Genomic DNA, 13,201 nt, shown 5'->3' on the forward strand with positions numbered 1-13,201 from the left:
TCTGAGTGCTTAAGGATAAATAATCACCTGACATCAACCTACATTTGATTAAGCATAAGTCTTCAATTAATGCCCCTGGAAGCTATGTTTCTATTGACATCCTCAGTGACAATGGAAAATATCTGTGTTCCCTGTCAACACACCTGCCTTTAACTCAGATATTTACATCCCCTATCCAGGATTTGTGGTCTGCATAACAACTCTAACATTTGCCTTTCCTATCAAAACATGTTAAAAATCTCATCTAAATTTCATCATCTTGAAGCTCAGCATAGAATAATACTTTTTCCCTTGCCCGTTCCCCAGTCTTGCCTGTTTTTACTGCCCCAGATTGTGATTAAGAGATGATTTTCCCACTCACCATTAATGCATGTGAAGAGGATAAAGGGAGTGAAGAGAATCGTACATAACTTTTTTCATCTTTAAGTTCAGAGATCTTCCAAAGTTGTTTGTGTTTTTTCAAGCCATTCTGAGCAACCAGAGATTGTGATACTGCACTTCAGAATTCACTTGTGACATTTACAAATTAAGGTGCATCATACTTTTGTTCATGCTGCCAATCATTCTAAGAAAAAGAAAGTCAACAAAACCAATGCTATGTCTCTTGTAAGTTACTCTTCAAATTCCCCTTGAACATGATGCTTATAACATCATTTCAGTAGTTCTTAATTCATTATACCATTTTTTTATTTGTCTGAGTAGCATCAGTTACTGCTTCCCTCTATACCCTGTCAGTACCTCCCTGCCACCTTTAGTGTTACATGCAGGTTGTAAATGGTTTTGTGTTTGGACCCTCCTCCTCCTACAATGACTTTCACTAAGGGATCTTCACTCCTGAGGAGATGCTTATAGTGCCAATCAGAACAATAACAAAATAGTGTTAATCACAAAAACTTCAGCTTGTGTTTTTTTGTGCAATCTGGTGACCAGAACCAGGGATCTTTCTGATTAAGAATATTTTAGGGGAAAAACTTGAAAAACTTGTGTTAATAGGTCCTCTTTTGCTGTATTTATTACAACTTACACAACAGTTGTACAAAGGATGGGATGTCTTTGTCATCTCTATACAACTATATATATAGCCTTTCTGACACACATTTATATAGACTTTCTTGTATAAGACAGCAGCTGTCATTTGTTTGAGAGTTGGGGTTATTTAACATGCAAGATAAAATAATGTACCTGCTTTTTTTATCTTCTACTTTCTGTTTTTATCTGAACAAATTGTACCTACATCATAGCAGAAATATTAACTAAGACATAAGTCTCCTACAAAGAAGAAATTATAACTTAAACTCACAAAAGACGAGTGATCTTACTGCGTTCGTTTGTTTGAATGACCTCTCAGAGAGAAACTCAAGGGTCATTTTTGTGGAAACTTTCAGGTAAAAGTGATGTCACCAGAAATCATTTTAATGGAGCCTCATCTTCACATCTTATTGATTTATCTGCTATGTATGAAGGGAAATCAATAAGTGGAATCATTTTCATGTCTTTTAAATATCTATGGTAGCCAAAAAATATTGTTTAGTGCAGACATGAATCATTGTAAAAAAAAATAATAGACGTTGCTGGGCATGAAAGCTTTTATTTATTTATATTAAAAATGTGATTTTCATGTTTTGTCTAACACCTTTACTTGATGTATTTCTGTTAAAGGTGAATTTCACCCAATGACAGCAGAAATATCATTTTGTATAAAACAGAGGATAAAATACTGAGCTTTTCCAAATTAAAAGGCAAGATCTCAAATAAACCAGTATAGATTCTTTGATGTTTGCATGGTGTAACAGAATATCTCAACAGGCTTATTAAATTTGCTTTCAAATTAGGAACTTCATTCCATAAACAGATAATGGAAAGAAGGTAGCTCTGGAATAACTAATTCAGGTAATCTAATTTAGAAGCCTAATTCTTACCATGTGTTGTTTAGGGAGAATAATATGAAGTGTTTCTAATATGTCAGAGGTACTTCTCATTCACCTCCACCCAGCCATTTTAGTGGCATCTCATTCACATTATAAAAGAGAACTGAAAAATAAAACAGATCATTAACTATCCCATAAACCCGTTTAACTCTAAGACAAAGGTGTGAATTCAAAGTTTGGCATGTTTTATTTGGTTGGCAAATATTTCTCTCCAGTGCTAGTTTTGAGGTAGGAACTGGTGGGAATGTTTCTGGGAAACAGTTAAATCACTGCTTTTCCAGGTAAATTCTAATAACTTATAAAAAGAAATACAAGCTAAATGTTGACTTTCTACGTATACTTTGATTATATATAAATATGAAGTTATTTTAGTTGGATTATTTTACTGATATTTACTTATCATACAAGTAAAAAGGAATTAATATTATTCTAAAGGTTTTATTTTATTTTTTTCCTGATTATTACAGGGTTCTGAGGACCCTGTAATAACCCTAACTGCAGTTCAAAGATATCTATTTTTAAATGTTTCAGATGATTCAGTTGGTACTCTACCTTAGAACACCATATAAAGACTGATTTTAGTTGCTTGTTACTTGACAAAGGTCAGCTCCATCTAAGGTTCCTCACCCATCGCAATCAAAATGAAAGGGAAAAGAGCAAATATATTTTGATTTGCAAGTAATTACAGTTTAAAAATAATTAATACATATTAATTGATACTTTGGCTACTGTTAAATATTGTTTGCCATCTGACATAACAAAAGGTTACTTAAATCCTCTACAGAATTGACTATGAAGATAGTGATTTCCACAGCAAACCGATCAAATCATAGTGATAAAATATCTTAAACATATATGAATTTTGACAAGTAACAGGAAATACAACAATGGAAAACTATACTTTGTCATTATTTTATGTGATTAAATGTTATATGCTTTACTGTTTTGTGAGCTGATGAAGCCATGAATAAACATTGAAAAGGATTTTTAGTATTGGATAAGAAATCCAGTGATTTCAAAAGATTCTTTAACTCTTTGCTAAGAGACTTTTTGCTGACAGAAAGGTAAGTTTACATGTCATGTCTGCACAATTCTCTGAATGGACATTTCTGACAGGTCTTTTCTGCAGCCTTTTATACTCTATGCTCAGAAGATATAGGCTGTGAATTTAACCATCCACCTATATAACCAAGGCAGCTCCATGTAGTTTCTTTCCTCTTAGCTACTTGCCAGATTAAAATCTTTCCATGGCTTCTCACAAACACTGACCTCCTCACCAGCTTCCAGCTGTGACTGCTTATCCTATATCATGATATGTCACCACAGGTAAGGGCTATGCAAAGGATAAGGATTGCTTCTGTTCTGTCTGTTTAAACCCTTTGTTTCAACTATATTCATCTGGCAGACAAAATAGCTTGCTAATTCAAAAACAGAATTTTTCCATGAAGGGCATAGTTTCATCAAGGCTTCCCAAACCAAATTAGTATTCATTTTGAATCTTTCTTCACCTTCTAATCTTTGAAAATCTAATCATGAATTATTTTCCCTTTCATTGCATTAACACATCAAAGAAAAACTTGTGGATACTTATTATTCCAAGTTCATTGTCTTAGTTTATGACAATAATTTAATGAACAGCCTTAGTTTTTTTGTAAACTCATCTGCACCATTGGTATTTATTTAGATGTTGTGGTAGAAGAACATTGAAACTTTTTTTCAATGAAACTTCCAAACAAGGACAATTTATTAGCCAAAGTAAATTGTCCTAAGCAGATCAGGCAATTATATAACACTCTCTGTTTGTATTTATTACTTATCTGTTACCTTTATCAGCCTAATAAAATTGTAATAATGTATTGACTTGTGAAGAAAACTCAGCAAGGTCAAATTAATTCCAAACAAAATTTTGAAACTATTTTAAATATATGAATTATATTTATCAAATTTATTAGCATTTGGTAATATCTAATACACAGACTCAAAAATTTCAATCTTACACAGGCTTTTAGGAAACATAAAACAAGCCAATAATGTCCTAAAATGACTTTGTTAATAGAGAAATTGGTGAAGCTGTGCCTGTGACTGAACTGACCTCAAAATACTTAGCTTGGGTTTGTGGAATGGTCCTTGAACTGGGTAGCCTTGAATGAAGAAGGATTTTAAGATTCATTTGTGAGTGAATCACCAAACGCAGGAGGTCTGAGGGCAGCCCAGCTCTGGAAGCCACTTCAGATCATCCGGCCTGCCTAAACACTTAGCAAGACACAAGATTTTGGCATGCATGTGAGCTTCCCATTGATGTCGTTGACATATACAGGTCTTATATGTTCTAGTTAAATCTCCTTTCAGTCTTAACATGATCTAATTTTAACTACTCAGCATCAGATTCTTTTTAAGTTAGTCTCAAGGTCAAGGTAAGCAGAGATACCATGACCACCAGGAATCTCTTAGGTTGAAACCCATAAAATTAGTGGTCACCTTTTTCCCCTCAGTATTGTATCTGAAATCCCAGAATACTTCTTTTCATATTCAATAGAGTGTTTCTGGTTAAAGAGTAAAGACATTTCCTTTCAGCAGAACTTATGTCAGCTTGGTGTCAAGGGAGGCCATGGAGGCTGGACATCACTAAAGAAATCTGTCCATAATTTTTTAAGTTGTTGAGATTTCATTAAATTTGAGCAGGGAGGCCTTCACAAGACCTATCAAGTTATTCACAAAGAAATACTTTTTATGCTCTATAACCTGAGAAAACTCATAACCATAAAGCAAAAGAAAAGGAAATTTTGCAACTTGAGTCTTTGTCTGAAAACATCTGAAGAAATAAATGTATTTCCACCAGACAACTCATTAAAATGTATCATTTGCATTACTTACCTCTGCCCATGTGGCTGCGCTGATGGTGCCATGTAACCTCTCAAGGCAGGAGAGAAAAATCTGATTAAACCAGGTGGGCTTAACAGGCTTTTTTAGGACTCAGTAGCAACTACTGTGCAACGTCTACATCTTCTCATCTCCTCATTTGTGAAGAGCAGTTTATTTGAATTTCCATTTCTATTTCAGTCAGTCAGTCTTACATAAACACAGCCTATTTTTTGCTTTATGTTTGGACACATGAGCAATTTTATTATATTTAAATCCAGGGATATATTCTGAAAAGCATTTAAAATGTTATAAAAAATTTAGAGTAGTGTTTAATTGCAACTGACAAATTTTAGGGTAGACTACCATATATTCTTATGTGACTAGATCAATTATGTCTAGTAAGATAAAATTATAGTAATTTTTTCAAATAATTAAGAACTAAAGCAGAACTTTTTGTATTACAGTCATATTTATCATTTTGTTTTGTCTTGAAGATAATCATTTGCTAAGTTTATTTATGCAAGATTTTTACTTTCCTAGGGTACTGAGTTTTAAAATGTAAGAATTTATTTCAAAATATTTTTGAAAGCAAGTGTCTTTGTTGCCATGAGACCAGAATCTCATCTTCAGTGTGTGATTGTGTAACTTAAAGAAGTAATTTAGTTTCTTAAAGGTTTGTTGGTGTAAATTTGAAAGCAAACTGAGCTAGAAGGAAAAGTTATAATTCATTCTCTAACTGTTGCATTGTTGTATGATAAAATCAGCAACATAAGCTTTCTCTGCCACTTGGAGATATGGTTCAGGACAATCTGTTTAAAAGCTGAGATTTTATGAACAGGGCATATATATGTAATAGGCAAAATTCATTGTGCAGTGACTGCACAGATATTAATAGAACTGTACTATCATGAATCTTGCCTACAAAATGAAGATGTTATTTCTATTAAAAGGCAAGCCTTTTTCTGGAAGATGTTTTTCAAGGTCTGTCCTGTCTAGTTGAAAAATAAATAAATAAATAAATAAATAAAAAATTACTATCTCAGCTGAAATCTCATTCTTGCTGAAATCAATGAACATCTTGCCTTGACTCCAAGGAAGACAAGTCCATTAGGATAAAGGCCTGAACAGATAGGTTTAACTCAACTAACCTTACTATGCTAATTATACTATGGCCCTATATGTAAAATAATTCTTTGGGTCTTTTCTTTGACCATTTTTTTTTTTTTAAATAAATTATCTATCAAACTGAACACGTTAATTCCTCCATTTGTGCACTGAAGAGTAATTCTCAGCAAAAAGTTCTTGTAACATCATTTGCTGAAGCAAGTATCTTAATGAGGTTCCCCAGGAGTTTCTCAGTGGTCTCTTGCTTTTACTTATTTTTTTTCCAAAGAGCTGTGAACCATACTAGACCCCTATACAGTGTCTGTGGTACTCTGTCATCACTCCTTTGCCATGACCCAAATGTGTGCCACCTATTCTCACTTCTTATATTCTCCCTTTTATCCATCTTTTGACCTCTGAGAGTGCTTTCACTAACCCCAAAACACCTGCTTAGGTTCTGTAATTGCCTCTTGAAGCCACTAGAATAATCAGAGGAAGAGAAGAGTCCATGAAAAAAAATATGAATGAGAATGAAAGAAAGAGAAGGGAAGAATTAGTGAAGAATAAGAAGGCAAAACAAAAGACTACCATTAAACTTGGAAGCCTTCAATAGTGCATCTACCTCCACTGCCAAGAAGCCACAGATGTTTATCTCATAAGCAGATGAAAGTGTCATTGTGAGGTGTTTGTTTATCGCTAGCTCAGAATCTTAATAATTCATATTCTCCCCAGCTGCCTTTGTATATTTTTTTCTCTAATTTTTAATACTGATAACTTTAAAAACACGGAAATAGGAATAAAGAAAAAAAGAGATGGTATATCTTATAGAAACTTATTTAAAGGCATTTAATACTCAATGGGATGAAGGAAAAGGCAATAAATGACCTAAAGAGAATAACTTCCCAATAATTATATGAGAGGCAGTAATGATCCTGAAATACTTCAGTGGGGGAAAAAAAAAAAAAAAAAAAAAAAAAATAGAGACCTGTATATGCTGCAGTGGTTTCAGACAATAGGATATTTAGAATTATATATGTTGAGAGAAAAAGAAATATCACATTTGCTTATCAGACGGAGTTCTGCCTGATATTCTCATGCTAGATAGAAAAGTGATTAGGCTGTGTTTCTTCCGTAGCTGGAACAGATGTGGGGAGTATGACTGACACTCCTTCTATACTATTATCACAAGTACATAGCTATCAGAAAGTCAATCTCTTCCTGGCTTTGCAATGTGTCTGCAGGCTGTGATGGCACTGACACGAGGCATATTTTAAGCTGCCTGTAGGTTCCAGAATGAATGAGAAATTTAATATGGGAGAATGTTCCCTGATTTAAAAAACAAAAACAAAAAAAAAAAACAACAAACAAACAAAAAGACTTATTTACTGTGCCCACTCTGTGTGCTGTGTGCCAAAAGGAGTGGATAAAAAGTAAAAAAAGTACAAAGATATAGGTGGATTTATTCAAAGATGATGTTATCCATCATGAGAAAATATGTCTCATTGCAGGACAGAAAACTAAAAGAAAGGGATGAAAATGTTATGTATCCTGCTAAACATAAATGATCTTACTCCACTCCTTTCCCTTCCCCTGGCATCAACCCTAGCATTTGGACGCTAAATATCAACTTTACCTTCTGGAAACAAGCTCTGATAGGTCACTGTGACTCATTGGGTCTAGGAGCTTCCCAGGATGCTCATGTACCTGAAAACAGATCTAAAATGATATGCAAAATCATATCAGTGCTTATCAGTTAAAACTAGAGGACTATGAGATTTGGGATGGGAATAGTCTAGTGCCGGGTGGGAAGGGTTAGCTATCTTGTATCTATCTTGGAATGTGTTACCAAAATCTTTGCTGTTTTGTACAAACATGCTGAATTTACTACTGTAAGTATGGTATCAAAAATGCAATACAGATCACTTAATTTTGTTTTCCAGCCAGACCACTTAGCAATGCACATGAAAGTATCACATAAAAAAAAGGAGTCTAATGCCTCAGATCTTTACAGATGTCTAACAAATAACAGTTTGAGAGAGGAAAAAATGTTATACATAAAACATCATCTATATAGGTAGTGTTATTCAAAGAACATTTATGAATTTGGAACATTTGCATCTTACAGTTTACCATTAAATATTCTCTTCCCTTAGTTTCAGAGAAGAGGCAGACAGCTGGTGGAGCTGCAGATGTAAGGATGTTTTCCCATTTAAATATCTTAAGCAGTTAACTTCACAAGGAAGACGACCAGCTATCTTAATCTTTAAATGTTGTGTGGAGATTTTTACTTCAACAAGTACAGCGCCTCTGAGAAAGGTATGTATTGGTACATTATACCAGTATATCAATACACAAATTCAGAGGTCCTGGCTGATAAATGATGCATATTCTTAGAAGTAACAAAATTTTGTACCAAAATACAGAAGTACTGTATTAGACCTGTGCTACCCTTTTTCATGAGTTAAAAAGAAAACTTAGACAAGTTCAAGTAAAATTGTTGGGAAGAGAGGAATGAATATTATTATGGGCTCTAACCATACACTTTTAGATGGAATCAAAGAATAGGTTCATCATTTTTCCCTGTAGCAATTTAATTCACAATTTACACTGTTCAGGTAGAATCATATTAATGGCAAATTATAGAAAGAAAGTCATTGTAATGCAGTGAATAGCTAATTCCATTTTTGAAATGTATCAGTGATTCTCAGCCAAGGATAAATGGTGTTGCCTTTCCTACTCATAAGGAAAAATCCTCGGTGCAGCCAGAAAACTGATGAAAGTTATTCTGTCTTCATAAAACTTGCATCCTCATCTGAATAGATCATTCCTACTGCTCCTGCAAGCCACACCAATAAGAAAAAAATAAAATAAAATAGATTCACAAAGGACAAGTGCTTTTTTTCCATGTTACACTGTTTGTTTTTTTATATTTGTAAGCACAATGGATATATATTTTTTTCACCAATGTCTCTGTACATTTTGTAAAATTAACAGTTCTGTGACTAGGATCAACTAAACAACTGCCAGTTTCTGGCAGGGCGGTAGGAGAATCTGATCAGTCCTTGCCTCAGTGCACTGCAACAACTAAAATATCAGTGTTCTATCACCATTATTTAATCCTAAATCCAAAACACAGCACAATACCAGCTACTAGGAGCAAAATTAATTCTGTCCTAGCCAAAACAGGGACACAAATATATGTAGGAACAAAATAGCTTAGGAAAGTTTCCTGATGTCATAGCAAACTCAAATAATATACTTGTTAATTAGTAAAAACCTTTTTTTTTTAATCTTAATAATGAGTCTTTAATATTGAAAAGATGTAGAAGAATTATCATATTAATAGAAAAGGAGACAAAATGTTACTAGGGAATACAACTATAGATTATATTTCCATTTGTTCTGCTATGTAAAAACAAACAACTTTTTGGGGAGTAAAAGACTTGTTGCTTTTTAAGCAAAGATAAGGTATGATCACAGAAATGGTTCTGATACTAATCTCATCGGGTGTTTTATTTATTCCTTACTTAAAGTGTCAGGTCAAACCTTCTTAAATTTTATTTATTTATTTATTTATTAGTGTATTGTAAGGTTGATGTTATTTTGACTTCTGTCTCCACAATTTAAAACCAGGGCTTGAAAATCAGTTTTTCTTTCTCCATTAAAGGTTCTTGCATGAGAGTCTTGCAGACTATTTTCTTCTTGAGGCAAAAAGGAAAGGAAAACCTTACCCATCTAAAGACTAGCAGTAATTCCCTCTCTTGCTAAGAGGACTCCAAGGACATGTCTCTCATAAATGCTCCCTGATATCTCCCATATTCTCTAGCAACTAAAAACTGAAACAGCTCTTCATTATTTTGTCTTTGTGTACTTATAGTGTAAAATCTTCACAGAAACAGTTTTTTTTTTTTTTTTCTTTTTTTTGGTAAATAACTAAATATAGTAAATGGGCTCTTCACATGTCTGGGGCTGCATACAGATATCCCAACATTTAGTGCCTTATGCTTTACTATAAGTTATTCTCAATTCTCTCTACATCATTTCTTCTGTCATACTATTATGCAGAAGTTTCTGTTTAAAGTCAACAGGACTCTTCACAGAAAATGTTGCTACTAATTGCAAGTAAGGATTATCAAACTTTCACATTAATAATTAAAGCAGTCCATTTATGACTGCATTTTAAAGAGACCTTCCTGCATTTCATGGCTACTGCTCTGCTGTGCTGTTTCAGATATCATAATTTCAGTTGGCTTTAGTAATTCCAAAATAGTTTTCATTTAGTAGTCTGACTTTCCAGATAAAACCTTATGTGCAAAAGAATTTATGCAGAAAAGTTGCAATGCAGATTGAAATCTGCCTCGGTTACAATCTGTTGCATGTTTATATACCATCTATATATGGATACACAAAATCCTTTACACTGTATCTGCTATCAATCCTTGCCTTTTTATCAATTTTGAAAATTGGCAAAGAAAATTTGTCAGCCCTTTGCTGACAGGTTATGCATGACTCACCCCATGCATAATCCATCACAGATTACTCTCACTATAGGGTCAATCACAGGTGAAAGACTGTGGGATTCAACAATGGACTATTTTTATTTCTTAATTTTGCTTGTTGGTCTTTCATAGCATAACATGATGAACTGGAAAAAAAAATAAAAATAAAAGAACAAAGCTTTTTAACATTTTTAATATCCTTTTAAGAAGAAAATACTCCTCTTAAGGAGCTGCCTGGTGTTAACACCCCATGGAAAGAGAATCTGATCTGCTGGCAGATTCAATGAAGCTTGAGAGTCATAGGCTGAACACCTCAGGTCAGGTATGAATGTAAGGGACCAGCTTTTTCAACATCTGACACCTCCCATTGAAGACAACATTTGGTAAGTGTGTGACACTTGATTTGTATGTCCACTCAGAATCTTCGGCACAACATACTTATCCTTCTGTTTGCAAAATGATGTATTTACCAGGCTGTTTGGATCAAACATTAAGTCTACAAGCACAGTGAAGTACCAGGTAAAGCACAGACCCCAACCTAATCTGTATTTAAAAAACAAAATAGAATAGAGTAAAATAAAATAAATTTAATTTAATTTATTTAAAAATAAAATAATAATATTAATAACATAAAGTAATTCACAAGTGGAATGTCCCAACGTGGGGGGTTGAAGAGAGCCAACGAATTTAGTTAGTTAGCATCACGAAGCAGGTACCTTTAAGCATTTCAAACATACATGGCTTACCTGTCCTTCATTTCACAGAAAATATCTAGTCTTATTCTAAAACAATTCCTCATTTTAGACTTCATTACTCATTTCCTGTGCAAAACTACAATCTTTTTAAAAGCAGTAGACCTGCAGTTGCACAATCTAATTTCAGGTACTTATTAAAAATAGGCAGCCATGTCAATATTTTTTTCCTCAGAATACTCTTTAAAATATCCATTGTTTTAAAAAAAATAAAGCTGGGAAATTTTCAAGGCAGATCAATTTTTGTAAACAAAGTTATTAAGAGCTAAACATAAGGTTTATAATGGAATTTGGCTGAACTGGAAAGGATTTATGCCCAAAATAAATTACAAAAGCTGCAATGTGGCTCTAGGTTGGGAAAAAAAAAAAAAAAAAAAAAAAAAAAAAAAGCTTTTGTGATGAACTGAAAATAACAGCTCTGCCATCAAATTAGGCAAGGAAGAAGGTTAAATATCACAACAGGAAAAAACTGTCTAAAATACCAGACAATTTTAGTTGAGGGTCCTTAGGGAAAATTTATAAAGGGCATGTCAAATAAAAAATAACTTCTTCAAAGAGGAGAAAGAAGTACTTCAGAGAAAACAAGAGAGGGAAAACAAGAAAGAAACAAATGCCCTCTTCAACATCCTTCAGCAAATAGGAAGGTCCAGGGACCATGGGCTCAGTTCTTGCTTAATTTTTGGGGGAGGGCAGGGGGAAGCTAAACTTTTTTATGTGTAAGCGGGAAAGGCAAACTTGTTTTCTCTCCTCACCCCAAATACTATATTATCATTATATTATCAGATTAATTTTCTAGCTGGGTACTGATAGAAAAATAACAGAAAATTATGAGTGAGAAATAGAGAATACATTGTCTGGAAAAGATCTCTGTTGCATCTGCCTATGTGACAGAAAGAAATGCACTGGGGTTATGGGTAGGGATAAATACATTCATCAACTTTTGAACTGAATCAACACTTTAATAATACCAGGAAGAAAGAAAGAAAGAAAGAAAGAAAGAAAGAAAGAAAGAAAGACAGAAAGAAAGAAAGAAAGAAAGAAAGAAAGAAAGAAAGAAAGAAAGAAAGAAAGAAAGAAAGAAAGAAAGAAAGAAGGATGAAAGAAGGATGAAAGAAAGAAAGGAAGGAAGGAAGGAAGGAAGGAAGGAAGGAAGGAAGGAAGGAAGGAAGGAAGGAAGGAAGAAGAGTAATGGAGGAAGGAAGAAAGGAAGAAAGACAGGAATGAAGAAAGAAATAATTATATTAGTCCTAGGGAAGTCATTCTTTGGTAGAGACATTTTTGTAGTGAAAGTTGTTTCCATATAATGGACTATCTAGATAATAACATAATTGCCTATATTACAACAGAAGAGATGCTTTCGATTTTAACTGAAGGTGGACATTACATATAAGTCTTTAATTAGTGGGCTGTTGCCAGATGGAGATGTTCCCAGATGATTTTTCAAGGGTTTGGGTTGTACTATATGGAATTATTAAAAACAAAACTTTTCTTCTCATCTGGGGAGTCTGAAGTATACTGCAAATATTATTAAAGCTTTACAAGCACACCTGAAGTCCTGTGGTTTCAATAGATGCTGACATGAATGATGTACAGAACCTTGGTGCCCAAGAAAACTTTCCAAATTATCTGACATGAAGTTTACCCTTAAAAGCATTCAGCCCTCTTTCAATATTTTTGGGAGACCCTCAGAGAGAGGTGTCTGCATGTGCTGAGCAATGGAGAGCACTGAGAAGAAATAATGCTCCTTTACTTGTCTGTGGATATAGTTTTGCTTCCTTTCAACTCACAGTTCAGCCAGCTCAACATCAGTGCTGTGCTCTCTTGGGATGTGGACAGATAGCTGGCATTTGTCTCAGCGTATTTTAAGTCTTCAGCTGAGTGCCTGGGGGCATCACGTGCCTCCATTGCCAAGTGTTCCCCACTACACACCGAAGAAGGAGCCCTCATCCATCTGAGCTCGAAATCTTGTTGGTTGAAAATTACATGAGCAGATACAAAGAGTTTTTTAGACGCTTTATACCAATATGATTAGCATCTGGACTTGGTTGGCTTATCT

At 34.0% G+C, this 13,201-nt stretch overlaps 1 long non-coding RNA gene across 1 annotated transcript in view; it reads left to right on the top strand.

The window, feature by feature from the left end:
• Window positions 1-10,890, top strand: part of LOC118170248 — a 28,635-nt gene extending 17,745 nt beyond the window's left edge. Inside the window, exons 2-3 of the long non-coding RNA XR_004752594.1 lie at window positions 8,048-8,210; window positions 10,601-10,890. This is a non-coding gene — a long non-coding RNA (uncharacterized LOC118170248). The remainder of the gene's footprint in view (window positions 1-8,047; window positions 8,211-10,600) is intronic.
• Window positions 10,891-13,201: the final 2,311 nt, after the last annotated feature.

The sequence above is a fragment of the Oxyura jamaicensis genome, chromosome 7, assembly GCF_011077185.1.
Source record: "Oxyura jamaicensis isolate SHBP4307 breed ruddy duck chromosome 7, BPBGC_Ojam_1.0, whole genome shotgun sequence".
Classification (NCBI taxonomy): Eukaryota; Metazoa; Chordata; class Aves; order Anseriformes; family Anatidae; genus Oxyura; species Oxyura jamaicensis.